We start from the raw sequence: 24,314 nt of genomic DNA, 5'->3' as shown, positions 1-24,314 counted from the left end.
TTATGTGTCAGGAACTATGTTAAGCACTTATATTATCTGATAAAATCTTCAAAACAATTGAATGAGGGGGCCAGCCCAGTGATGCAGCGATTAAGTTTGCACATTCCGCTTTGGCAGCCCGGGGTTCACCGGTTTGGATCCCAGATGCGGACCTATGCACTGTTTGTCAAGCCATGCTGTGGCAGGTGTCCCAAATATAAAGTAGAAGATGGGCACGGATGTTAGCTCAGGGTCAGTCTTCCTCAGCAAAAAGAGGAGATTGGCAGTGGATGTTGGTTCAGGGCTAATCTTCCTCCAAAGGAAAAAAAAAACAACTGAATGAGGTAATGGTATTATTATCCCCATTTTACAGATGAGATCTGGAACCTTGGAGTGCCTTTGCCAAGGTTATTGAGTACTAGAGGGAGGCAGTTATCAATGCATATTTGTCAGACCCTGATATCCACAATCTCAACTCTATGCTATATGGATGAAATCTGAGATGAATAAGTGACATCAAAACATCTTTAAATCATTGATCAGTCTGTAATCCCCCAGAAAGTGAAATCATACAAAACTTTAAGAAAACATATTCTACTAGTAGACCATTCAAACATAATATGTTTGTTATTTACCTTTATACCTGAAATCATTATCATGATGTGCTTTTTGCATATTTAAATCATAAGCCTCATCATAACTTTCTAGTTTTAACATAATTGGGAGAAATTTGAAATGTAAGGAGACTAAAGTGTTTTATTTTTATTTCTCTATGCAAAATCCCAAAGCCAAGCTTATGGCCCCTAATCGCTAGCTCTGAACTCATCCTGAAAAGTTTCCTGAATGTTTTTGTCTAAAAAAACTATAGTTCACTTTCTTACCATGACAGTTTTTATAATTCTTACTCTCATTAAAACACTCTTCTGCTTTTTCCAGGAAAAAAAAAAAATATTTATTTTCTATAACTTTTATATATCTCTTCTAGATGAACCATTCTGTTATTGAGAAGTTCATCAGCAAGATCTAAAATTTGTACTCATCATTAATGGCAAGTTAGAATTACTGACAAGGAGACCCTGAAATGCAGCCAGTCAAACTGCATTGAAACTTGATAAAATATAGCCACCTGCCTGTGTCTTCACATCTTTGGAGTTCAATAAACACGGCCTGCTTTGTTGATTTACTGAGTCGGATAGGTGTGCACAGGATATTCAAGCAGCTTCTGACTAAGGAGTTAAGTAGGGTACCTACAAACAGGGAGATTAGAGTAAAATGGTTTTAAAGATACCCTAAACATAACTTCAAACATTGTCATGGCTGTAGACCACTGGGAGACCCTTACAGCAGATGGCTTGAGCTAAGCCCGGCTAAAATGAAATGGCTGCTTTCACAAAGATACCAGCCATCCTCCAATGGGAGGAGATGGGGTTTCAAAGGTAGGACAGTCTGCATGCGTGTATAGTAGAGAAAGGGCTGCAACATATAGAAGAAACATTTTCAGCTCACATATCTTCCAAAACAAGAAGGCTCTCTAAACATCTCTCTTCTCTTCTCTCTTTCTCTTCAATTAACTGCATTCATTTATTCATAAAAATTTCTTATCACTCAAGTCATCAATAATACCAGAGAACACAAATACATTATAGCATAATAGTTTTAATGACAGTAGAAGGAAAAAAGTTTAAAAGCATATTATTCCAGAATTTTATGCTAAATAAATAGGCTCATGGCTCTTTTAGCCTACTTAGATTTTTAAAAAGAAAAAATAAATAACATGTATAGTTATCTGCTTCAGTTGGCTACATTAAGTAGGCACATTTTCTATTAAACCATTTTTTCCACAATCGTTGACTGTCCATTATTCACAATAATTGATATCTAGAGTGAAGCATATTCACATTGCCCTTATCACCCTGCTTCTTAATTTTTTCCTGGGATTCCCATCTATCTGGATTTCAAATAAAAAAAAAATAATTTAACGTCATAAGAATTGGCCCTCAGGAAAAATAATTAAGTAGGAGCTCTCAGCAGAATCTCCCTCATCTCATCTTTCAGTTTCCTTCCCATTTTTCCTGTCAATGCCTTTTTTATGTCAGAAATTCCTTCTCTCTCCAGTGACCTCATGTTCTCTCTGTCCCCTAATTATCTAAGTTTTTCTTAGCTGTTAGATAAACGGGACGGAAGGCTCCCCGCCTCCTATGGGTGGGACCATGACAGGTGAGGAGAACTGAACACAGCAGGACAGAAAGGAGTCCATGGAGCAAGAGCAGGAGCGTTGTTCTAAAACCAGGCAGAGAATGGTGCCTGGTTCCTGGTGCAGGTATGCTACAGAAGCCTCAGTGTGCTTCCTGGGCATCATCAGGGACTCCATTGGAAAGGAACTAATCAAGTAAATGGTATGAATATATGGTTGAGTTAGATTAATTGCATGTTTTACCCCTGTAAGGGTATATATAATAGAATTCAAAGGGGATAAAGCAGTTGGGGTTGAAGTCAGGGGAGTTATTTGACACCTATTTGTTTTCCATGGAAGGATATTATCTAAACACTCCTAACTTCTTGCCTGCTCCCTACTCCTCTCCATGGGGGTAGAATGTGACACCTGGTGGACTGGTCATAGGTATCACTCTACTTTTCTCAACTGGGTTAAGCTAATCCATCACAAGTCCTAAACACCAGGGATTTCAGGCACCTTCTGTCCTAGGTGAATAGAAGGGTGATGTGTCCCTGGGCAAAGGTGTTTGTTCTACAGACCCAAAGTTTTCCTCGAAGGCCTAGAACAGGAATATAGGGAGTAACATCAGATCCATTTAGTTCATATTAGGCCACAACTGTATCAGTAGGATCTAATCTGTTCTCCATCTCTTTAACTCACATTTATTTCTCAATTGGCTGTAAAGACAGGGGATACAGATATCATTTAGAGACTTGATACAGCCCCTTTCCACAAACTTGGGTCAAGACTCCTCATACTCAAGAATACAGCAGAAGCTTTGAAAGCACTACTTATGAGTAGGGTGGACAGAATTCAGGGTATCGCATAGTGATGGTTTCATTCTTCTGGTCACATTTCCAATACTTACTTTATTACTATTTCATGATAACAAATCTTCACTCTCCCACTCATCAAATGAGTCTCCTAGTCAAGGATATGTTTGCATTTCACAACGCCACAGTACCGAGTCCAGGATAAGGTGCATGAAGTTTCCTTAGGACAATAAGAGAAGTGCTACCTGACTAAGGAGATGCTCAGCTTTAAGCCAACATCAGGCTAAGGAATAAATAGACCATGTAGGTAGGATCTCTGACTCTTCTACTTTTATTTTGATGGCTAGTTAGCTTTGTCTGAATTATCAATTGGCTCCACTCTTCTTTTATGTCTTTGGTCTTTTCCTAAATTCTGCTTCAGCTTGGGAGTTGACCCCTGATTTCTATAATCCTTATCTTGAAACATAAGCTCTACACAGATCAACCCTCATTTAGCCCCTTAGCAGAAGGGGACAAAATTGTTCTCTTCAAATACTAAGAGGAAATGAAACATTCTATTAAAAGAAAAACTGATTCATTTAATCATTTTTTCAACATTGTGGCTATTTATTACTGTACTAAAAACATGTCCATGACACATAGAAAGAAGCGATAGACGCTATACTCATGCTATAAAAATCTTGTAGGCAGCACCACAAAAAAATTTCCTAAATTAGGAACAGGTAAAATTATTAATATCACTTGAAATTTTTTTTGCTTGTGTAGTCCTAGTGTTGAAAAAACAAATCTCTAAGTATATGTTACTTCTTGACCATCTGCTTAATTTCTTAGTTCACCTGTAGTATAATTTTGAAATATTAAAATCTTAGTTCACCAAAATAATTTAAGATATTTTCTAACTTTTTCTTTATTTCTCTTCAATTATTTATTCATTAAATGTTTATTAAAGACATGGTATATACTAAGCACTTTGCAAAGTGCTAAACTACAACCATGAGTGGTCTTTTGTGGCAAACCAAGAAAAATAACAATAATAATAGATGGTAGAAGCTGTCAAATTTTTTTCCGGGAATGGTATTTCATACTCGGCTTCAGTAACAAGAAAAGGCAAATTTTCTCAACAATAACTTAAAATAAGATTGTCAGGCAACTAATATCACTGTTTAGGGAGGATTGTTATTTATTTTAAAGCATGTATGCCTGATAAAAGAAATCCTTCTGCAGTTCAAGGAATACCACAGTTTCCTAAATGAAACAGATTACCTGAAGGAGAGAGGAAACGCATTTCTTACTCGTCCCAGCATCTTTCCACTGACCGTGAAACCAAAGCCCTGAACTGACCATAAATCTTGGCATTTATTCTCCACATTTAAGAAGAGCATTTAAAAGACCTAGAAGAAAGACATACCTTTGAAACAGCTATCTATACACAAAAAGAAAGTTCTTGAAACTAATTTCTAATTTTGCAAGTCGTAACTACTATACACCAGAGAGAAAGTCATGAGAAGAGAATTTGCCCAGTTGGAAAGGCAATAAGATGAGAAGAAAATGAAAATAGATGAAATAAAGAAGGATTATCAGGAGGCTGAAGATGTAATAAAGGAATCCAAAGCACCTATAGTAGAAAAAAAACAAGCAGAACTGGTGCTGAAAAAAATAAATTCCCTGCCAAGGACCCATGTTACAGGTCATAGTTTGACAACAAAGTGATATTCAATTCAGATGCATAATATTTTAAAAGATTAGGCAGTTAGAAAAATGTTCATATTTTTACTAAAGAGAAAATGAAACCAAAATTATAGGCTACTTAGAAATTAATAACAAGAGAATGATTATACATCAAACCCTAAGGTTATAGCCAAGCTAGTGTTGCATGCTTTATAATTAAAGAAAAAAGAAATAAAAACAATTGAAATTAGCATTTAATTCAATATGTTAGAAAAGGAACAATACCACAATCATGTGAAAAGTAAGGGGAGGTTATTTATTAAAGACTAGAAAATAACAAATTAAGAAACATGTCTTCAGAGCTAATTATTTAACACATCAATAAAATAGACTGATGGTGTTAATAAGTAAAAGAGAGGGGAAGGGAGAGAGAGAGAGAGAAGGAAGATAGGAAGATGAGACGGAGAGAGAAGAGCAAAAAATTTTTTGGAATGAGAAAATTGGAAAAGGTATTATACCATTCATCATAAAATGTAAATGCTTGATAACAGTTAATGTAAGATCTTTGAAAGAAAGAATAATGTAAGAAAACTTATAATATGATATATTAAAACTTAAATAAGTAAATAAATAAATAAGCAAATGCATAAAATAATTCCTTATGTCAGCAAGGAAAGGTGAATTTAAAAAAACAGATGTTATTGAGAACATTGAAAAATATAATGGTAGATTCTCACAACACACTTTACTTCAAAATAAATTCAAAATGGACTAAATATTTCAATAATAAAAACTATAAAGGTATTAGAATGAAATGACTTTTATTTACTTATTTCAAAGGATAAAGCATATGAAGTTTGATAGTTTTGATTACAAAAAATTAAAAATATGTGTAAAGCAAAAAATATCACTAATAAAGTGACAAGGCAAAGATCAAACTTTGAAAGAAAACCCACAGCCTACACAGCAATCAAATGTTCAATATATACACAGAGTGTCTACAAATCAGTAACCAAAATATGAATAACTCATTAGAAAAATGGACTAAACTCCATGAACACGCTATTTAGGTAAGAAATACAAATTATCAATAAATACATGTGTTAAGACTCAACCTAACCATGAAGAAATTCTCATGAAAACAGCAATAAAGGAAGTTCTAGACCTATCTGATGAGTAAAACTTATAGATATGATAATATTCACTGTAGGTCAGCAATTAAGAATTGTTAGCTGTATAGATAGGCAGTACCTTTTGGGAGGGTAATATATTCATATGAATACAACAGGACATTAAATGAGATGCTTCCAGATAGCTGAAGAATTGAGAGCTGGTACAAAAAATCAAGAGCAATAAGAATCAAGTACAAAACAGGTCATGGGCCAGATAATCCTTCTAGTACTTATTAAAAAGAAAGCAAATAATTATCCTTCATACAAGCCTCACTCTCTTTCTGACTGATGGATACAGCAGACCAGGGAAACAGAGGGAATTGTGAGTGTTGAGTTTGTGTAGAAAGCTGTGTCTTGCTCCTCCCCTAAAGAGAAATAATGCAGCTCTGAGAGAATTAATTAAAGAGAGTGGCATCTCATTCCTTAGTTGGGGATCTTCTTATGCAGCAGACTGAATGATCGGCACACAGGAGTGTGTGAGCAGGAGAGAAAATGAGAAATTGAAAGAGAAAGTAGGACAGAAAGTAGGCAGAGAGTAGTCTGTACTCCAACCATTTTTGTCTTGGAGAAAGTGGACATTACAGAAAGTGACCAAGTTTGAAACATCATGTTTGTCTCAAAGTCTTGAAGGCAGACTACCAGGCAAGAGGAACCTAGAAACAAAAAGCTGTGTGGACAACCAGAAGGAGGAACTGAGTGTGTTTGACAGTTATTAATAGAGCAGATCTCCTATGGCAAGGAACTGGGCACTGAGAGATCCTCAACTAGGGTCACACAGGCACCACAAGAAAGGCAGTATATGAAGGCCTGCCAGAGGAGAAGCAACAGCCAGCAGATGCCAAGAGATGACCTAACCAGAAGCTCATAAGAAAGAAACACTTTTCTCTCTCTCTCTTTTATTCTTATCATAACTTCTCATTCTATTAGCTGGAAAAGAAGAGATGCATAAGAGGGAAAATAGAGGTGGAATAAATATCTTAAGAGCAGACTTTGTTCCATCTCTACTCCAGGTCCTCCAAGCCTATTTGGCACAAGGAGGAGACGAGTTATGCAATAAATTGAACACGCAATTGGACTTTTACACTGGGCTTGAATAGACTGGACTTTTTAATAAATACCTAAATGTAACAAGAAAGCTGAGGGAACTCTCCAAGATGTCCCTAAGGAATGGAAAACGGAAATCTGAGAAAGCACAGAAAAAGGTAACTTGACCCTACCGAGTTCAGATGTTCAATAGACCAGTTATATGCGCCACAGTTCCTAAGATAGAGCATTCCCTTTCACACAGAAATTCCACTCCTGGAATTTATTTGTGGTGACACAAAGGATTGTATTGTCAAATCAAACTACATAAATCACAGATTTTACCCACTATCAAACTTCACCAGTGATTTAAATGACACAGGCAAAGAATTCTTCCCTTGGAGGAATCTGAGACCCTCAGATACAGCTTCCACTAAAAAAATGACTTTTTCTCCCACAATAGGACATTGTTTGGCTCCAGGTTAACAGATGAAGCATTTGAGCGATGTTTGCAGACACATCGCTCACACAGAGGAAGCCATTTGGGCTATCTTACATTAATTACACAGCTTATGTGACCTTCCTCAGACAACCATCCCCCAGAAATCTATAAATTACAATAAGCAACTTCAACAGAACAGTTTTTTCCTTCTAAAGATCCTTTCATAGATAAGAAGTTACCATTATTCTTCTGCTAGTAAATATCATTAGTGGGTTTAATCAGTCATTTGTGTGTTTACCAGGAGGTCATTAGCATGTTTGCCAGGAGAATTAATGCAGTCATTCTTTCTTCCTGGACATCTCTAGGAGAGAGAGAATTGGTTACAGGACTGCAGCAAATTCTTTTCTCCCCAAGCCCCAGTGAAATAATTGGGTGAAAGTGTATTTTTTAGCTGCAAGGATGTTTCATTCAAATAATTGTAAACAATGTAAATATACTATAAAATAAAGATTCTTTAAATTATTCACACATTCATATTATGGAATAGTCTACAGTCTTTATGAATTTTCATAGGCAAATATCCATGTTTTGCCATGAGATTATGTTTATGAGAGATAGCTTAGTGAACAGGCAGGTTATAGAACAATATATATCATATGATAAAGTATGATATGAATTTTATCATACTTACACATATACATGGAAAGAAGATTGGAATATTTTAAAAAATATATTAATAAGACCTATGTATATCATTTCTCCTGTCAAACAGATCTGATTCTAACATTGAGTTCTTTAGTAGTTTCTCCAGATTCATGAAGACACATCACCAGAAGCAGTCTAACCCCCTTATGCATACTTTACCAAAAGAAATTTTCTTAACCTTGTAACTTATTGCAAAAAAATCTGGGAATCCCATTATAACCTGCCTCCCTTGGCCAGACATCATTAGGTATATTTCCTTTCTTCTCCAATATTTCCCTGTTTACCCATATATAATAACATGTCATGATACTGGTGAGATAAAAAGAAACACATCTATCTGAAAAAACAGATGTAGCTATATGGAAACATTCAAACCTAGATTTTTAAGAGTAACATATAAAATATGTAAGATTCATGCACACAAATGATGTGTTACATCAGAAATAAAGGAAAATTTCACAAAAGCTGAGATTTTCAAAATGTGTTATGACAACGCAAATATTTTTCAGTTTACATGCTATTACAAAAGAGAAGGTATTTACCAAAATTGGTGAGTGGCTCACTATAATGAATATCAGAAAGAAAATTAGTCTTACATCCTATTTTACTGTCTTTTTTTTTTATCTTCAAGGAGAACATTTGTTGGAATGGGAAGTAGAAGAAAAATAAAGGTAGGAGGGAATTAAAACCAAGATATGCGGCACCATCAGAAGAGAACGCTTTAGGCTATTACTAGTGGCTCCCAAATGCTAGCCCCCAGACTGGCTGCAGAAGAAACAGTGGAGGAAATGTTTAAGTATAGATTCCTGGACCTATCTTTGAAGGTTATGATTCAGTAGGCCTAAGGTAGAGCCTGGAATTCTGTATTTTTTAGAAAGTTCCGTGAATGATTTTCATGCGCAGCAAGATGAGGGAACCTCTGAAATAACTGTAGTTTCATGACTTGGATAACTACACACCCTAGATCGTGAAGGAACCTGTCCTCTCTGTGATCTTTGAAGAACCTAGAAAATAGCGAAGCCGTTAAAAGAAGACTAGAAATCGGTAGAGACATTCAAGGCAGTGAAGGCATCAAGTTCAAAGGTGCAGAGGATAGGAGTTTGCCAGGATCAAAGAAGGCCACAGGGGCTAGAAAGGTGTGAGCAAGAGGGAGGTAGCAGAAAATGAGAGGAAAGGTGAACAGGGACCAGCATGTGTAGGAGCAAGCATGTGAGATATAATAAGGATACTACCTTTATTCTGAATACATTAAGAAGCCATTTAAGGATTATGAGCAAAAGATTTGTTTTAAGTATGTTTTTTAAAGATAACTTTTGTCATCAGGGCAAAAGAAGTGGGATAGACAAAATTTTTTGTCCACCCCAATGAATTACTCTTAGCTTAACATATATTTGTTAGGATGGCAGCAGTGGAGACAGTGAGAATTTGACAAACTCTAAACATATTTTAAAGGTGTAACTGAAAGGACTTGGGATGAATAGGCTATGGAGGATAAGGAAAAGAGAGAACTCAAGGAAGATTCCTAGATGTTGCATAGCCCCTGGGTAAATGATGGTGCCATTTTCTGAAGTGGGGAAATCCAAGAAATGAGTATGTTTGGCAGGTATGGGTGGGGATGATGAGGAAAGTAACAACAGAATTCTATTTTGGACATATTATATTTGATATGCCTATTTGATGAGGTATATCAAAGGCAAGTAGAGATGTCAAGGCAGCAATCAGATGCATAAGTCCAGAGCAGAAATACCTTCATGTATGATTTCCCAACCTCCACCATCTCTGAGTTTTCCTCCCACTTTTCTGGTGGTTCTTAGAATTTTTTTTTTTTTTGAGGAAGATTAGCCCTGAGCTTACTACTGCCAATCCTCTTCTTTTTGCTGAGGAAGACTGGCCCCGAGCTAACATCCATGCTCATATTCCTCTACTTTATACGTGGGACGCCTACCATAGCATGGCAGGCCAAGCAGTGCCATGTCCGCACCCGGGATCCGGGCCGGCAAACCCTGGGCCACCAAGAAGCAGAACGTGCACACTCACCCGCTGCGCCACTGGGCCGACCCCTCTGGTGGTGCTTATTCCTCTCTTTTGCTTTCCTGATCTATTCATGTTGGAGTGCACTAAAGTTCATTTTTCAACCCTCTTCTAGTTCTCATCTACACCTACACCCTAGATTATCTCCTCCAGTCCCCTGGCTTCAAATTATATTTCTTAGCGATGACCACTCGCTTTTCAGTTCCACATTTTCAGAGAGTTCAGTTAAACTCTCTCCATGGTCTGGATGCTGATAAAGATAAAGAGTGTAGTGTAATCCAGATAGAAGTGAAGATTTGTGAAGTTATACTGGCACATTAAAAAGGTGGCACGTCAGAGGTACTTATGGAGTAAAAGAATTATAGGAAGCATTATGAAATAAGTGAGCCAGAAATATCTGCTGGTCAGACAGTGGAATCCCTAAATCAAAATGTTGTGGAAATTGCAGTTCTTTGTAATAACAAGTTCAGAGTACGACCAAGGGTTGGGTGAGAGAGGACAAGTAGAGGACACAATCCTCGGGGATAAAGCAGTCAAGGAACCAAGGGTCCAGGATGTTAGACAGAGTGTTTATCTGGACATTTAAGATACTAAGAAAAATAACAGACATAGTGAAATCAATTATTAAAATCTCCAGGGAATGAGAAGATATAACTGAGAGTTCTGAAGATGAGTGTTCAAGAAGTGTAGAGGATGCTGTAGTCGTGTGCTTCAAACAAACCAGGAGCTTTGACCAAAAAGGGACAGACAGGGGTCTGGAGGAGACAATCAGAAACAAAGAGGACATCCAATCCACCTGCACTCCCCGTGGAATATGGAAGAAAAAACTGTCACCATTCAGAGAGCTGTTATCTAAGAGGATACGTGGCTTCATTTAGAGCAAAAGGTGATGAAATATTAAGAGCAAAAGATACAGGAAATTTTGTAGACAGCATGGTGGGAGAGTGTGGGCAAATGGGGAGGGAAGGGAGCCTGCTTCCGATTAGGGAACATACTGAGCCATGTGGAGCTAAAATCACGAGGGATGTTCCAGGAGGCTTGGACTTGAGTTTGTGCCCAAGGTAGAACATGATGAAATTAATCCTGATGGTTTCTCAGGCAACGTCAGGAATCAACTTAATTCCTTCTCAAGATTGGTCTCCTCAACACTGTGTAACGCTAAGAGATGTGGTGTGGCAGATGAAGACGAGAGAGAATGACAGTCTTACCAAAACACGTGGAGCTCAGGAGCTTCCTAAAATCCTACTCTGGCCAGTGTCACAGCTGTGTAATCATAGTCTTACCAGAAGCACAAGGACTTCTTTAGGACTGCCTTAAATCCTGCTACAAGTGCTATTGTCACAGTATAAGAAGAAATCTTACTGCAGCCAAATGGAGCTTTGGGACCTTAAGGAGTCCTCTAAAGCAGAGATGATAGAGTCAAGACCATGGGTGGAGAATATTAACCTTGAATAGGAAAGTTATTTCTCTTTCTAAAGTGGGAGTAAATAAGTAAAGAATTTTTAAAGATGTGTAGAAATTTTGATATTAAGCACTGAGAATTCTAACAGAAAGTCAGTCTCAGAAAAGTAGTGGTTAATAATGCCTGTCACAATGTGGGAACAGAGTATAAATTTGAAAGATTAAATAATTGTTTGGAAATTGTTGTGAGGTATGCAATAGAAAGGTAAAGGAAAGGTATGTACGTACTGCCAAGTAGCGGAGAGAGTTAAGCACAAATGTGTAGATGGCAGGGATTATGGCTTCCCTGATCCTCTCTGATGTACCCATCCAAAGCCATGACATTAAATTACCTAAGAAACTACAATAAAAAAAGGAAAAATTGATTATTGACATTTTACCTTTATACTTTTCATCTATCAATGTGATAATGCCTTCTAGCTCCAGGCCTTACCCAAGCTGGAAGATATTTACTATATATTTTTACTCAAGTTATGTTATTTGATATTCTAGAATACAAGCTCCCTGAGGTCAGGGAGTGTATCTTATTCATCTTTGTAACACTGGCTATTATTGTAGCATCTGATTCATCATAGGCATGCACAAATATTGAATAGAAATACAACCATACACATATATTTGAGACACCTTCTAGGAGAATAATGTATGTTTATGATTTATGATTTAATAACATAGACTAAGATAAACTTTTCTGTTTTTATGTTGTGAAGATTCTGGTATTTTTCTACTTTTTATATATGCATATTATATACAATATAACATATATTCGTGAAAAATCTTATCTAACTAGCAACCTAAGACCAGTGCTGGTAATTATTGCTTGCACGCTTATCCACCATAATGGCAAGAAACTAATGTGAAGGGAAAATGGTATGGCTGGTGTTCTTTAAAAATAAAAACCTATTGTATTGCAAGATTTTAATGCCCAGGTGTTACCTAATGTGCTGTAAATATGTACAGCAGACAATGTCAGAACAAGCTATTTCATTTCCATGGTAACATCAGGGCCACAATGGAGGGTGCTGGTTAAAAATGGATTCTTTTCATTAGGACCACACAACAGGAGGGAACAATTAACAAACTCAATAGAAGGCCTAATGAATTTAGCAAAAGCACAATAAAGCTGTCTCTCTGTTTTGACTGTAAACATTTAGGAAGCAAGACTACAAATAAAATGCTTTGTTTGATACATTCCAGCCTATTTCAAGAGACAATTCTACAACTCTCAGATTCCAAACGTTGCATTAAAGATTTTATGATTTTCTGACAAGACTGAATAGGAAGAAGAGGAAGGGACAAACTAAGTTTTGCTTTGATTGTTGAGATCACTAAAGTTCCATCTCATAACCAGAATCGTGAACCTTAATCACTGTTCGGTGGAAGAAAACCAGAAAATTCAAAAGGACCGATTAAAATTTAAATAACCACAATATAAGATTAATAAGTCAACCCATGAAACACAAATTTTCCCCACTCAACGAGGGGTGCTATTGGTCAAGATTGAAAGAATTCTTTTTAAAATCATGCATTTATTTGCCTGATAGTCTGCCACGGTCTGGCACCAAAGAATGTAATTCAAAGTGAAAGCTGTATCAGTCATTCAGAGGTTCTGCCTACACAAGGCTAAACATCTGCATTTCTGGATGAATGCCTGGTTTCTAACTCACTAGCTGAGGGGAAATGCACCATGAGTTGTTATCCAAAGCATCAAGAATGTAAATTAAGTATGCCTATCAGACATGAGTGCACTTTTTCTTTGGGGTACATCTTATCATCTAAGATTAAGTTGATTTTATTTTGATTACACCCACAAATAAAGGATAATTAAACTGCTATGTGACAGGAGAGAATCTACTGTTAGAGAAATCTGCTGAAATGAAATTAACTCGCTGGGTGACCGTCAGGATATAGGGGAGAGGGTACAGGAACAAGAACAAGAGGCTGTATCAAACCTCTCGCGCTAAATAGCAATGTCCATTCTGTCAAGTCATTTAAAGGATCTGTGCCTCAGTTTCCTCATGGATAACGTAGGCTTGAAAATTCTTGGTTCACGTATCACTAGACACAGTGATAAAATCAGCGATTAGTGATAGATTAGTGGTTAAGACTTCAAGCTCTACAGACCCAATTTGAATTCTAACAATTACTAAGTTGTTATAAGTTTAGGGAAGCTTCAGTTTCCTCACCCACAAATTGCTGACAATCACAGTGTCTGAGCATTAACTGAGAACATGAATCCTGAGTGCTTAGCACAGTGCCTAGAACATTGCAAACAACAAAGAAATGTGCATTTGAGAGACTCAAAGAGAAAACATGCTCAAAGCGGCTTGGAAAATGAACAGGATCATAGACTTCACCATTCTTCAAATTTGAGATGCCAGAAGACGTAAGTCACACCCCATTTTCTAAACCCCAAAGGTTAGTTAAAGGGAACAAATTTTCATTAACACTGGCACAAATCACATACAAAACTCAATTAAACAAAAAGCAGACGTATGTTCCTTCCTGCCTCTATTTATCATTATGTTCCTTCCTTAAATTTTTGTCAACACCTGTCCATAGATGGACCAGAAGTTCCCAGAAATCAACCCAACCTTATACACCAAAGGGATCAAATTGGAGGTCAAATCTGACGCGCAGACGTGCTTCATCTAGTGTCACGGTACTTAAAAAGATTACCCCAAAACTAAAAATGTGGAGTTTTCAAATAAAATTAAGATTCCTGTTTTAACTTAAAAAATAGAACACCTGGTAAGCCTCAGCGAACAAACCCACCTGGCACCAATCTGCTGAAATATAAAAGCAGATGCCCTCTGGAGACAGGCATGGATTCTCCAGTTCTCACGGTCCTCATCGCTCTTATTTGTCTTTATACCGAGGCCCAGTACCAGTCACTATTTACCATCATAATATACCAAATTATTTTTCTTATGGCAAAGAAAAGCTCCTCATGCCTCTATCAAAAGCTGGAATAAGGCAGTTGGACCTTTAGGCTACAAGTTTCAAAAAAAGTGAGTGAAAAATATTTTTGTAGATTTGAAGACTTGTTGGGAGATATTTTATAAACTTCTTATTGAAGTAAAACATATATGCAGAAAAGGACACAAATCATAAGTATACAGCTCAATGAATATTCATGAATTGAATCCATCTATGTAACGGGCACCCAGACCAAGAAACAGAACATTATCAGCACCTTGTGCCTCCTTCCCTTCACTATTCCCACAGAGGAACTGCTGTCCTAATTTCCAAGGCCATTGACTTGCTTTGTCTGTTTGAACTTTACAAAAATGGAATTATTTCGAATGTGTTCTTTTATGTCTGCCTTCTTTCACTTTCTGTTTGTGAGTTTCATTCATACGGTTACACAAAGTTATACTTCTATTGTTGCATTTTTAAGGTGCAAATGAAACTTATCTATACTCCTATTATATTACCTGCCTGGCCCCTATTGGCAACTGAATTTAACACCGTAATTGAGACATAAATCTTTAAGAAATCTTTCCCCTACAATTGTCTTAACACCTCAAAATCCATTGACCTTCCCATAACCATTTAACTCCCTGCCTAGTGATGTAAATTTTCAAATGGTCTTCTTTGCTTAACCACAGATAAAGTTGCAATAATCACTTACTGATTTGACCTTCTTACCCATCACCAAACTCACTCCACAGCATTCCAAAGATACCCAAAACATCTTGCATTGCCAAAAAGAGAAGTATGATTTTCTGCTACCTGCCTGCCGTGCTGCCGCTTTGTATGTTGTTGACAAAGAAGAAGTGGTGTTCAGTTATCACTGTTTCTTTGTAAAACAGCCTAGAATCAGTGCTTAGTGAACAAAAGAATTAGATATATTAAAATAACCCTGTAGGTCAATACTAAACGATAAAATATTTTGCATCTAATGTGTAACCATCTTCAGTTACTGATACCACATCACTAAGTACTCAAGACTTTTCAGAAGGAGAATAAAACCAGTGATTCCAAATCACAAACTTACAAACTTGTAAGTTTTTAAAAGTTAGCCAGACATTTAATAGCTAACAAAAAACGCCTTGTGCTTAAGACACCCACACATGGTATATGTGTACTTTTAAGTGCTCTTTTGGAAAAATTAATGTGTTATGCTTCAAAATATTATTTGGGGAACAAAGAGAAAAAGATTGTATTTGCTATCAGCCAAAAATAATTTCACTGGGAGTCTTTTACTTCATATTTTCTCTTGAGATTTTCAATAAGCTTTTAAAGCAGATGCTGAGCTGGAAACTAATCCAAGGAATAAAGAAAGCCAAGAGGAAAAATAATAATAATAGACAGTTGTACTTGCTTGTTTCCATGGTCAGGGCATCCTACTGAGAGACAGATAATTCATCTTCTGTCAGTTTCCATTGCCTAGAGATCATTCTGAGCATCGTTATCAGCAAAACCTCCACAAAGTGAAGGATTTTCAAACAGGAAACCAGATGTGATGGGGTCAGGCCCTGCATGTGATGGGGATATTTGGGCTAATGATGATTGATGCCATATCACATTTCATAAAGCACACACTTGCCAAATCAGGTATTTCTGCCATCACATAGGAGCTGTTGCTGAATTGCCTTTACAGCAAAGCGCCAAGGTCAAAAAGGAAGGAGTGGATGCAAAAGATCCCAGTACCCTTAGAAAAGTGGCATAATAAAATTAGGATAACCATGTTGCATACTGCATAGGATTTGCATGGCAATCCTTTCTAAATGTCTGCTGTTGATCTGGGAAATGGAAAACATTCCAAATTGCCCATATCTATAACATGCACATTGTTGTTTTGTTTGGGGGGTATTTTTTTGTTTGTTTCTCTAAATTACTCTATTAAGTAAACCCTTAATGTCATTACTTTATCAAAATCAATGATTAAAGTGGTGAACTGTTAATTTTTTCATAGCCCATTTGTGATTTGGGACAAAAAAAAGTCACATAAAATACAAATGTATACCCAAACAGTACTGTCTTTTATTTGATGGTACATGTAAAGGTAGTGATTTTATTACCACTTCTGCTTTAGTAAGAAATAGGTTTTTCTTTGATTCGTATGATATTTCAACATGGGCCCATATTCACATGCTATAAAGGAACAATTTCCAAACATGCTCAAGGGGAGAAGAGCCCTCACCATTTAATCTTAGAAATAAATCTTTGAAAAACCATTATGCTGTTGTTTTAAAGTGTGATGTTTTCAAAGGAAGGATAATGAATATTGCAACTATCCTAACATAGAAAAGCTTAATAGTTATTAAGTCGACGTATTTACAGGGCTCTTAAAGCATTCTTGGTTTTCTATAGCTATTGGTGTAACATCAACTCTTCCAAAATAGGCATGATATTTTAAAGAAGCTTATAGTCAGGGGAAGACTGCATGGTTGACTTTACAATTCCTTTTCTACAGTCAAGACCTGTCTGGTGGAAAGAAATTGGGAGAAACACTTCTGAAAGCCAGATGCTAAATAAAAATGGAACCTTATTGTCACTGGTAGATTGGGGATGATTGGATCTAATAAAATATAGAGGCATGATGATTGATTTTATGTGTGAAATGACTGGGCTGCAGGTACTCAGATATTTAGTTAAATATTATTCCTAGGTGTGTCTGTGAGAGTGTTTCTGGATGAGATTAACATTTGAATTCTCAGACTAAGTAAAGCAGATTACCCTCTCCAATGTGGGTAGGCCTCAGCTGATCCACTGAGGGCCTAAATAGAAGAAAAAAGCAAAGGAAGGCAGAATTCTCTCTCTCTCTTTCTGCATAACACTGGAGCTGGAACATCCATCTTCTCCTACCCCTGGACTAGGACTTAGACCATCAGCTCTCCTGGTCCTCAGGCTTTAGGACTCAGACTGGAATTTCATCACCACTTCTCCTGGTCCTTAGGCCTTTAGACTCAAACTGGAATGATACCACTGACACCCTTGGGTCTCCAATTTGCCATCTGTGGATCATGGGACTTCTCAGCCTCAATAATCACATAAGCCAATTCCATATAAATAAATTATATATATATATATATATATTACATAAATGTGTTATATATTGGGTAATAGGTAGAGCGTAGAAGAGTTTTAAAATGCATGCTAGAAATACGGATGTTAAGAGTGATTCTGGTGATGTCTCAGAGATGAGGAAGACGTTATCAGAAACTAGAGGAAAAGTGGCAAAGAACTTGGCTAAACTGTGTTCTGTGGATGGTGGAACTTGCAAGCAATGAAACTAGATATTTAGCTGAAGAGATTTCTAGGTAAAGTGTTGATGAAGTGGCTTGGTTCCTCCTGTCTGCTTATAGTAAAATGTAAGAAGAGAGAAATGAATTGAAGAAGACATTGTTAAACAAAAAGGAACCAGAACTTAAAGATTTGGAAATTCTCAGCCTGTCCATAATGCAAAAAATGAGAAAGCGTGTTCATGAGAGAATGCCAACAGTGTGGCTTGCTGATTATTTGTTAGAGAGATTAGTGTGGATGTGAACCATGGACTTAATCAGCCATCTCAGTGGAAGCTAGGAATTGAGATAGGATTACACCAACAGAAACACTGCCTACTGGGATTAAAGGGAACAGAGGAAACAGGATGGAATGAAGGCTGCAAGTGTGTTATCCTTTAAGAAAAGAAGGACTTCAAAGATGATTCAGAGATCATCGGGGCTGCTATTCCCACCACGGGGCCAGGGGGCAAGGCTACCTCCATCATGGTTTCAAAGGGCAGGACTATGCCCAGCAGAGCCACATGGGCAAGGCTCCACCAAGCCAAAGAGTTGGGGCTGCCCCACTGAGCCATAGGAGTGATGCTGCCAAGCCAGCCAGAAGGTGCGACTGCTGCCGCAATAGGTCTGGGTGGCAGAGCATGCAACCAAAGAGGATTATTCTCATGGCTTAATATCTAATGGTATTTTCCCTGCTAGGTTTTGAACTTACTTGGGATCCATCACCCCTTTCTTCCTTCCTATTTCTCTCTTTTGGAACGAGAAAATCTGTTCTGTGCCTAATCCCATCGTAGTATTTTGGAAACACGTAACATAGCTGGTTTCACAGGTTCACAACTGGAGAGAAATTTTGCCTCAGGATGAATTATATTTCTAGTCTCATCTACATCTGATTTAGATGGCATTTAGATGAGACTTTAGACTTCCTAGTCGATGCTGGAACCAGTTAAGGCTTTTGGGGCTATTGGGATGGAATTAGTATATTTTGCATTTGAGAAGGACCTGAATTTTGGGGAGTCAGGGGCAGAATGCTTTAGACTGAATGTTTGTGTCCCCCTAAAAGTCGTGCATTGAAGCCCTAAGCTCCAAAGTGATGGTATTTGAGGTGAGACCTTTAAGAGAGAATTAGGTTTAGATGGAGTCATGAGGGTGGGGTCCCCATAACAGAATTAGTGTCTTAAAAGATGAGGAAGATTAGGGTCCTTCTAAGATGAGTGCTCTGTCTTGCTCTATCTTTCTCCTATGTGAGAACACAGCTAGAAGGTAACAGACTGTGAACCAGGAAGCAGGCTCTGCTGGTGCCTTATCTTGGACTTCCCAGCCTCCAGAACTATGAGAAATAAATTTCTGTTATTTATAAGCCTATGATATTTTCTTCTAGCAGCCTGAATGGACTAAGACACAGTCCAAGCTGACTAAAACAAAGAGAAAAATCCCACACAGAACCTTGATAATAAATAGGGGTTATTAACTATCTCCCCAGGTGATCAGAATACACGAGGAGAATCGAAGTCATAGGATACTCATGAGATCACAAAAATTAAATCCCTTAATTGTCGAAGCTTTCAAAGCATCAGGCTTGGGTCCTTTCTTACACCCTTAAAAAAGAATAATCATTAAACATTCAATGTACTTGAATCCTTCAAGCTAAGGATTCCAGGTAAATCCAGGAAGGAGCTGCAATAAGGGCAAGGGAAAGAGACAGGAACACAGAAGAGTACTGTTCACAGACTTCTGAGAATTCTGTTGAAGGCTCTGTGAATTTCTCTCTTGCAGGTTTTGTTTTTCACGTATCTTGATAATAAAAGCAGTCACACCTATCATTGTCTTGGTTCAGGAAAGTGCCTAACCAACTAACCTGCTTAATAAAATACAAACAGAACGCATTCCCTCTTGAGGGTAGCGAGGGTCCAATTACATCTTAATCATATACCACACAAGGATATTTTGATGTCATCTTTAAGTGAATATCTGCACGCCTAGTACCAGAACTAGAAGTAGAGAAAACAAAGTCTTTCAAATCCGCTCTCACAAATCTCTGAGAGATAGAAATCCAAAGTACAAAAGCAGCAAAGAAGAGTGTTCATGTTCTTCTGCCAGAGGCCTGAGGGGAAAAATGAGAATTTTACTTTCTCATTGCTCAGGGTAAAATTGCTCCAACCTGAAGGTAACATGAAAAATGGAATGAGGGGTTAGCATAGAACAGTAACCCTGAGAATCATTCCCTCCTGACGTCTTCTCTTTTTCACAATGACATCTTGGCTGGAATAAAACTGGCAAGCCTGATGGACACCACTACAAGCCACATTTGCTGAAGATGTGTTCTTTTTTTCTTCCTTCAAATGTATTCTAAGGCAGTAGCCATTCTGAAGGAAGAAGGGCTCTGCATAACTGTGTGCAAAATCTAACAGTCTGGTATTTATAGTCTAAGTCTTATTTAAAACATATATTGCACCACTACCTGCGTTTAGCATTTCCCAGGAAGAGCACAGGATGTGCTGCGTGAAAGGCAACCTTTCCGTGTTTTCAATAATAAATCCATACAAACATAAAAGGAAGCTACAGTTGATGAGCTTCACAATTCAGATGAATGAGGAACAAGAACAGGAAACTATGCTGTTTGCATATCTTTTATGCCTTTCACACAAGCATATCAAAACCTCCCAAGATTCCAAAGAAAGGACGACATATATACAAAGTAAAAACCAGAAAAATCAGCTTGTACATATTATGCAAACAGACAAGTTCTGTAGAAAAACTTCAAATTGAGATACCCAAAACAACTCATATTAAAAGTAGTCCCTTAATAAAAACTCATAATGCTTTGACTTTTAGTTTGTTTTTAAAACTAAAATTTGTTTCTATTAAATTACTGCACACGCAGATAAAAAGCAAAATATGCAAAAGGATTTATGATTAACATTATCGGTTTTCTTCTTTCCTTCCCCATTCTGTTTAATTTTACTGTTCATTAAACACCAATTTTACCAATTTTTACTGCTATTGGTTTTTGTTTTTCATGTAACCCATATTTATGAATGGCATAGTCATGCAACTAGGTGTGGCTTATTTTTTTTTAATCAAATTTAGACCTTATTCATTGCCTTCCTACTTTGTTCCATGAGGACATAAGTCATTTACGCCACTGCCCATTACCTCTCACCGTCCCATCCCCAATATGGTAATATTATTAATTTCTTTATTTGCTAATTTTATAATCTGCTTATAACCTTATTTCTCACTTCAAAAATATAGACAATTGGTTTTGGGTTTTGGGGTTTTTTTGAGGTCACGATGTCTATTCCCCACACATTATGCTTGTCACCATAGCTAGCACTCAAGAGTTATGACACATCTCGCCGGACGTGTGATGGACTGCAGGTAGCTGGCGACAGCCCGTCTTCCTATCAGATACCTACGACACATGGCACTGGGTCTACCTCGCAGATGGCGAGACAACTGGGGAGCCTCCAATGAACCAGTCGCCAACGCTGCCGCTGATGCAGTGGCACCAGATCGCTCCTCCTTCCTATCTCCTGCCTGAGCAGGGGCCGTGGGGCCATCCACAGTGGCCCACGGCCTGGGCAGGCTGCCTAGGCTGGCTTGCCCTCCCTACAAGCAGCTCCAGTGGCTACTTCGCAATCTCAGGCCAAGGCAGGTGGCACCAGGGACCCTCGCCAGCCCCCACCCCTGAATAGGAGGGGAGAGCTGGCCAAGGACCCAGATGCCATAGGCGGCAGGACCACCTGTAGGCAGAAGGGCAGTCGGCCAGGACACAGACAGGCTGGGACGGGCTCGGGGACCACGCCAAAAGGTGACGATCATGTCCCTGGAGGTCTGTCGGCCATGAGTACTGGGAAAAGAGGATTATAAGCAGACATGTGTCCATCAAAATGCTCGATTAGAAGAAAACTCCCAGAAACTGGTCCTGCGCACCCCAAGATGTCCTGGTTTCCCTCCCGCCCGACAGGGTGCAGGGCAATGGAAATCTCTTTTAGGAAAATGCAACTAAAAAGTTCCACACGTGAAAACCCGTGTCCGAGGTTCCGGAGCGGGCAGTGAGCTCCTCCGAGCAGGCGCCGCCGGGTGGCCAAGGCCGACTCAGGAGGCGGCTTCTCGTGGGGCTCAGGAGGCCCCCGAAGACAGACCAAGGGTGGCGGGGCTGCAGAAAGGGGCTTCCGGAGCCGCGGGTGCCCCCACCCATGTGGACTGACATAAAATCGGCGCTTCTCCAACAGCAGCGCGAGGACGATCCCTGCCCTGGAATATTCTAGGAAATACTTTAGTGACTGAGTTTTCAGGAGGTTAGGAGGGAGATCAGTGCTGGTCTGCGTTCACAGCTTGCTGGCTCTTTTTCGAGAAGGCTCTGAGGGCTGTGAAAGATTACAAAAAGGGAGAGAAAAGCGAAGGAAAAGGCTAAGAAGAATAAAAATCTATCTTAAGATGCAGGTTCAATTTCTTTTTCTTTCTCTCTCTCGGGCAGTCAAATGGCAGAAAAAAAAGGAAAACGCAAGAAATCTTCCAGTCGTGGGGAAGAACCCAAGAGCGCTGCGAAGGTGGGTGGTCATTCCTGCGGGTCGTCGTCGCTGGCAATGGGGATCCGACTGCGGATCTGATTTCGGAGCTGTTCTATCAACTCGGGATCCTGCTGCTGCATCTGCTGAGCGAACTGCTGACCCGCCTGGATGAGACTGGCGAGCTCGTTCTGCAAGGGGCTGGTGCCTGGAGTCCCCAGGAGGTTGTGGCTGCCCAAAATCATGCCGGACCTGAGCTGTCGAAGTGGGGATTGTTCATTAGGTTTGATGCCATGCTCAAGAAGCTTGGGTTGTTCAGCAGGCCCACGATGTCCAAGCTGCGGACATCTCCCGGGGGCTGCGCGCCTCTCTCAGCTCCGGTTCACTGTGTGGAGGTGGGACTTGTACTTGTCGTTGTCGGGATCCAGCTCCAAGGCCTCCTGCTCCTAGTAGGCCTCGGTGTGCTTGTTCAGACTGGAAAGCGCCAGGCCCATCCTGCCGTAGCTTTGGCTGTAGGACGGGTCTGTGCAGAAGGCTGCTCGCAGTCCTGCCCCGTCCTCTGTAGTCCCCCAGTCGGCTGTAAATTGCAGCTCTGTTACAGAAACACATGGCGCTGGCCATCAGCTTAACGGCTTTGCCTTCGAAAGGAACGGCAGCTTCAAAGTTTTTTACTTTCTTCTGCTTGTTTCCTTCTGTTTGGAGGTATTCTGCCCCGGCAGAGTCCTCTTCCAAAGGCAGAGTTTGCTCCTGGCTCCGCAGGTCCTGTGGCATCTCCTTGCCCTCAGCGCTGCTTCAACTATTTCTGGAAGAGTGTGAGGGAGTGCAAGGTTGCTGTCTTCCACCGTCACCCCAATGACGGTCTCCAGGCACTGGATGGTCACGTCCAGGCTCTCCTGGGCGTCAGACGAAAGCGCCTCGTGCAGGAGCTGGCCGTGCAAGAACTGGTGATGGCGTAGGCCAGGTGGGTCGTGCTGTCTATTTTGAGATGGGGAGTCAACGCCCGGGGATCTTCAGGATCTTTCAGGCGGCGGAACCCCCAGCCACCAACGCTGCGCATGCGCACCGCGGCGCCCACGCAATTGTTCTTGTGCAGTAAGACTACTACGTGTCTCTACCTTCCTGGGCTTATCTTTCCCTGCCTTCTAACTTCTAATTTTGATTACCTCTACTTTACTACTTCTGAAGTTTATAATATTTATATTTGGTTCTCTAATCACAATCAGTTCTTCATTGTCATATCTATAGATTGATTCTAAATGCTGAAAATAGAGTGGGTACTGCTGGCGGTTTTGTTCACTGTACTGAGCTGTGATGAGATTTTTCTCTTGCAAAGCTTTTTTTTTGTGGTTCTACTTTTACTCTAAAGATACCAAAATTGCCTTTCTGTTTGTGTATGTGTTAATAATCTTTATTACTTCCTTAAGTTGTTCCAGATTTTCAAGAAAAGTGTAAACTCTCTGGAATCCCATTTTTCCACCATCTACCTCCAGCCAGATTATTACTTTAAGTAACTCTGTGATAAAAAGTGGAGAGGTTTACTTTCTGAGTCCTTAAATGCTAAAAATAAAATTTTGCTCATACAAAATTCTAGGTTTAAAATCATTTTCCTTTGGATCTTTGAATCATGTCCTGTTGCCAGTCTGATTCCCATTTCTTTTTAATCTATTTTTTCTTTACAGAAGTTTTAAAATCACCTGTTTACCCTAAATATTAAAAAATATCACAGTGTCATTCTTTTTTACTTACCTGAGTGTACACTTAGCAAGCCTTCTGTCTCTTGCTCCTTTTTCATAGCACCCTATTCTTGTTTTATAGACTGCAATATTTTCTCAAATCTATTTAACTAGAGATATTTTTAAATTTTGTTTTTTCCCCTAAATTATCCCTGTTTCCTCTCATTTCTTTTTAAAAATATCTTTATATTGGTGTCTTGTATATCCAAGAATCTTAGTTGTTTTGTTTTATTTTGTTTTGTTTTATTTAGGCAAGGAATAGAGGGTGCCTCTTTAATTTTTGACTTATTTGGAAAAATTTTGTTTTTTCCAACCATCTAACATATCTTGTGACATGAACTATTATCTATACACTAATAATGAGCTTC

General features: G+C 38.9%; 1 pseudogene; it reads right to left on the bottom strand.

Moving 5' to 3' along the window:
- Positions 1–22,263: 22,263 nt before the first annotated feature.
- LOC100067153 (small glutamine-rich tetratricopeptide repeat-containing protein alpha pseudogene) lies at positions 22,264–23,270 on the bottom strand (annotated as a pseudogene).
- Positions 23,271–24,314: the final 1,044 nt, after the last annotated feature.

The sequence above is a fragment of the Equus caballus genome, chromosome 3 (assembly GCF_041296265.1).
Source record: "Equus caballus isolate H_3958 breed thoroughbred chromosome 3, TB-T2T, whole genome shotgun sequence".
Classification (NCBI taxonomy): Eukaryota; Metazoa; Chordata; class Mammalia; order Perissodactyla; family Equidae; genus Equus; species Equus caballus.
This window is presented reverse-complemented; position numbering and strand designations above follow the sequence as displayed.